A 6,000-nucleotide genomic window follows, 5' to 3' on the forward strand; every position below is an offset into this window, starting at 1 on the left:
TGTTCACGATTTCGCTTTACAATTTAGGGGTATAAAGGACGTCCGAGATCGACCTAATTAAAGACGTGTTTTATTCAAAATGCATTCTTCCTATTAATGATACCAACCGTTACATATGTTTAACCCTTCTTAAAAAATTACAAATTCCCAAGATTTGCTCCTCAACATCCTTCTAAAAAAATTTAACTAAGGACATGTTTAATCCCCTGATATCAAACCGTTATTATTATACAAAAAAAAAAAAAAAATCAATGCTGCAAACGTACGTATAGTATATACCAATAGATTATAAGAACGGTTACGAACTCACTAAATTTGGTGGCAAGAATCATTCATACCCATTACAAATTCCCCAAGATTTACTGCTGGAAATCCTTTTACCTTCTACATATATATATATAGAAACTTCCCATTCATTACTCTTACCCGTGATTTGGACTATATAAAGCTCACGATAGTGTTCCTTTTGATCACATTCTTCTTTCAAATTCCCGATTCACAAACTAAAAAAAACCGTACCACCTACTGATCTGTCCTACTTCTCTTGCTCGAACACCAGGTATTGTTTGCAAGCCCTGCTTTATGCTTATCCGATTTGTTTTATTCAGGACGTTCTGGTTTAACTATGGAAAAGCTTTGTCTTAATAATCATGTCTCCATGTACAGACCCTGCGTCGCCTTATTTTTGTCCCTAATTTTTTAATTATTGTTCTGGTGGAGCAGATGTAATCGGTGTTCTAACGATCCTAACAAGTGTACAAGAAATTATGAGAGCAAATGGACAACGATCCATTATGCGCGGTCTAAATCTTTAGAACTTGAGGTATAAGTGTGTTCAAATGTTCATGATAAGTTCATTTCAAAAAGTTGAGAAGTCACTGATCTTGATCTTTTTTATTTTGTTATGTACAACGGTGTAAATGTGAAGATTACCTTATGAGGTGATGCCACGAACGAGCTAAGCCGAAACTTGGACCAGCATGGCATTGATCATGCACCAGCTGTAGTTGTGGTAATGGGGTGCTATGTTAAAAAATATCTAGGTAAGCCATCAATGCTATCTATTGGTTCGATACCAGGATTAATTGATTTATAAAAGTACATGAGAAAATTACAACCCCGCAAACCTCTTCCCAGGAAAGTTTTTGTCACATTGACGAATTCCACCAAGACCTACTTCGACATGGAGCTTCCCGAAGTGGTGGATATGCGACAAAGGTAAGCAAAGCACTCTCATATTCCCTTATTCACATACATGAAGTGATTGATCCACATACATGATGATGCACTCATCCCCACCCCCCACCCCAAATAACCATGCCTACCAAAAGAGAGAATTCCACAGCGGCACTTTTGTTGTTTGACAACTAGGAAGACTATTTCTGAATTATTGGTGGCCAAATGGGATGCCGGGTGTACTGTACATTTCTACCTGGTTGATTTGGCTTTAATTGAAACATCCAACCACAAAGTGTATATATTTCTAACTTCCGGTTACTGCAGGAACAAAATAAATTTTTGTGTCGTGTAACTGCTAATCGGCTTTTGACTGATGGTGGTTGGTATTACTGGGGATGCAGCAACTGCACAAAGAAATTAGTAGGAGAGGATTATGACCTGTGGTGCACCAAGCGCGAAGCAAAGATCGATGAGCCCACACCTAGGTGATGTTATAAAATTCTTTATGGGAAAAAAACGAGGTATTCCCTAATACGTTCTAAGAGTACTAAAAGCTCTCATCATCACTATTGAACCAGGTTCATGCTGAGGTTCAAAGTCCAACACCCTACCAGCTCAACTATTTTTATTGCACTTGATAGTGAAGTGCAAAAGATCGTCAAAGCACCAGCATTAGAGGTCCTGATGATAGGAGAGGTACCAGGAACAATATACATTAATAAACATTGAATACTATAAAATGGCGTACTCACTACCTTTCTAAAATGTGATCCAGGATCAAGGAAAAGCACGGGTAGTGGCCTCCTTTGATGATCTTTTGGGAGTCGAGAAGGATTACCAAATAACTCTCACTTCATTTAACATGAAGAGGAAAAGCATCTCCCAGCTTCACAGTTTCCAAGTTGCCGTATAACATGTCGATCAGGTTTTTAACCCGAAACCTTCCCTCCCGTCTACACCCGAGAAGCTTGAAGCAGAGGTTGATTTACAGGAGGATATTATTTTTTATTATTTACAAAGCGCCTCTATTTACAAAGATGCAACAAAACTGACATACAAATCGGATGACTCAAAGTTCCGTAACTTTTTTCCAATTTTTCTGTAATTTTTCCAATGAGTTACAAAGCTCAAGCCCATGAACTTGGTTCAATGGGAGATACCTATACGATGTACTACAGGGAATCAGTTCAAGTGGTAACTATGGTATAAAATTGAATCCATCTGAAGTAACAAAAATATATATAGCGTCTTTTATATTTCGATCCATTTAATTTCAAAGCATTCCAAACAGCTCTCTTATAAATAACATCCACTTGAGCATGAGAACGGGAGATAGGGATTCCAGTTGATCTAGCAATCCCTTGACCATTTCCATTCTGATTTGAATTGCTACTTAGAAAAAAATAGTGGTACAACTACTTTTAAACCTGTTCTAATTTGCCACGTCTTATCCTAACTGTAATAAATTTTATAACGTAAAACATATTCTCCATAATTACCGGGAGGTAAAAAATGCTGAAATAGGAGTATTTTTTACGGAAGCATTAATGCAAAAATTATCCTAGAATCAGCCAATACATCATCCAATCAATGACCTGATATGGTATGGAACATATATAAGTCATAAGAATCCACATCTCCTGCAAATTCCATTAGAAATAGTGTAACTATTCACAACTTCTTATCGCCTACCGGTCAAAATAATGGCCAATCAAATTAGATTTATAAGGTATTTGCATAACCACATTATAGGAGCCACGAAAGAACATAGACAATACTCGCAGGTATGTTCTTTTGGATTCATGACTGAAAGTTATATATTTAACTTCCATTCAATATTAATGGCCTTTATCGCATAGAATGCAGAAAGTGATCCAAAGAAAAAGCAAATATGCGAGTTTCTCGAACTCTTGATGAGGTATTCCCCCAGCATTCAGTTGTAATATTTGAACGTCAGCTGAATTTCCAAAAAAGTAGAGCCTATTACACTAAATGTTGTATAGTCATGCCTCTGATTATCTGAATGCAGGTTTCAGGCTGTCGTACCTTATGAGGAGTATTTTGGCAATGAACAGAAGATGGATAGCAACAGCGCACTAGGCTACCCAGGACCAAGGCATCGTTGTTGGAGAAAATGAGTTTATTTGTTGGTTTAATAGTCTTGGTTTGGATTTGATCTTGTGACATATGAGTCACCAAGGATGCTTGCTCATTTTCTTATGAGTGAATGAAAGAGGACTTTTAGTTCCACATTGGATATACTAGAGGTAAATGTCCTCCATATATGTTGAGTATCTTAGTTACCAATATGGATGGGAGTGTACGAGCGGGAAGACAATATTTGTTCTCGCTAAGGCTTTGGGCTTAGGGCTTGGGCTTGTGCCTGCGCTGTGGACATATGTCAACCAAGGTTTATTTCTTTTGGTCAAAATTATTTTGAATTATCTTAAAGAATTTAAAATGAATTTTTGATTATCTATTAATTGATTTGCTTAACTTGGGGCTTATGACTTGGAAGAAATTATTTACTTACCAAAATTAGTTTTATAACTTATGTCAACATTATGTCAGAATATTTTCTAAACGTTTTTAATTAATTCCTGTCATAATTTGTGACTTAATTTTTTCTTAATTAATGCACTGAACTAACTCTCCTTTTTGCCTATAAAAGAAAATGAATTTCTCATTTGCAAATTGTGTCCAGAAGAGCTACTATCCTCTTTTATTCGTCTTTCTCCTCTGTGTGGTTTTTATTCTTTGTGCCATTGTTGTTGAGTTCGTATGAGTGGGCAAGTATTGTAGTGCTAACAATATTTGCAACGAGCAGTTTTATCCTGGATACGACTTGACCACAGGGTATAGGCATCACTCATTCTTGAGGCGTACCGGTCAACTATCGTGTTAATGACAGCGTGTTGAACACGTGACTCTGTCCTCTGTTTGCTGATTACATTGAGTGTTTATTTAAGCGTTTCAGAAATTTATTTCTAACATCTTTTTTGAGTATTTTATTGTTACAGTTGCAACAATCTTAACGCGATAGTCTTTTCTATCTGTAACAATGGGTAAGAACGATGTTGATGGGTCTGCAAAATTTTCTGGGGAGCTCATCCGGTTTGTCAATCCGATCACTTCCATTATAAAGGAGATAAGTATAAATAGATTTTGTTTATTTGATCGTTCCTTGTCTTTAATTATAGCACCCAACAATCATGGATGTTATTTGTGGAGTGAAAAAGCAAAAAATGAATTTTTGGGTCATCTGTAGAGTTTCGAGTTTATCTCTTAACCTAGAAATAATTTTGATAAAACCTTTTGTCATAATGTAGTATACATCTTGAGAGTTACCCACGTAAAATTTCAGAATTTTTGGAGTTGTAAAAGTATTATTTCGATATTTTACAAAACAGAGAAATGTTCCTGAAAAATTCTGACGAGTAGAAATTTGTTGTTGGCAATATTAGTTTTGTGGGGTAACCATGAGTTTTTTGAAATGGTGGTTCAAACGAAGTTTGTAAATCCAGATGTTATCTTTAAAATTCATATTATACTTTCTGATTCGAAATTGTGTTTTGTGAATAAAGGTGTCATCTACAAGGGACATGCTAATAGTAGGCATGTGGCTGAAAATAAATCTTCCAAAGATGGCAAAGGGAGAACGTCAAACGCAACACTATGCATAGCTTTTGTAAGAAAGGTATGTTTCATAGACCTAAACTATAATTGCTTTAATTAAGGGTGAATTGTTTTGTTTGTAAATTCCTGGTCAAACGCAGTTGTAGCAACGGAAAAACCTTAATTAGTAGAAAGTTAATGCTAATTTAGTTGAAAACAAACTAGTACGAGTCCAGTGGCATGATGTCGGAAAGTTATTTTAATAACCAATGTGAGATATGATGTGGGACTTTGGAGCCCTAAGCATGTTTGTTGAAACAGAGGACCTGTTCACCTCCTATTAGAGGATAGGGAATGTCGAGAAACTCTATATGAGTAACTCATATGACAGAGGTTGCATAAAAGGTAAAGGTCGAGCAGAAGCTCATATCTGTAATATTCTCGCATTGAATAAAGTTTTCATGTCCGTCGGGGCATATGCAAGAATCTCTTCTATCTTGTTCTGTTGCAGATGGTAAAAGATTGAAGATCTTAATTAAATTTGGAAAACTTGTTATACTAAGGAAATGATTTTTCAGGCATCGGTTATATGACTTAGGGTTATATAAGCTTAAAGGAAAATTGATGAAGTGAACATTTTTAATTTTTTGTGGGTGTGTTTGAATGTTTTGCATGGTAGACTTAGATTAAATTATAAGTCAATGCATAAACTAGCTAATGTAGGCTGCATACCCAATTGAGTGTGGAAAAAGAACACAAATGTGAAATTTGCATAGAATCAAAATATGCTAGAAAAACCTTTTTAGCAAAAATGTTCATAGAAATTCTAAATCCTTAGAATTAATTCACTCGGACCTAGTTGACTTGAAATCCGTTCAAACTGAGGTGGTAAGAAATGGGTTTTGTACTTTTATAGACGACTGTACGAGGTATTGTCATTTTATATTTCTTAGAGGTAAGGATGATGCCTTAGAAGCCTTTAAGATATAATAAACTAGAAGTTGAAAACCATTAAATAATACCATTAAAACAGTTAGGTTTGACCGTGGTGGTAAGTATAAAATTCTTATAGGAGATTTTTATATATAAACTGGCTTAATACACGAGTTACCCTCATTTCATTTCACTCAGTCTAATGGTGTAGCCGAACGTAAGAACCGTACGACATTAAGAGATGATGAATACCATGTTAATTAGTTCAGGATT

This window comes from Papaver somniferum, chromosome 1 (assembly GCF_003573695.1).
Source record: "Papaver somniferum cultivar HN1 chromosome 1, ASM357369v1, whole genome shotgun sequence".
NCBI classification, from domain to species: Eukaryota; Viridiplantae; Streptophyta; class Magnoliopsida; order Ranunculales; family Papaveraceae; genus Papaver; species Papaver somniferum.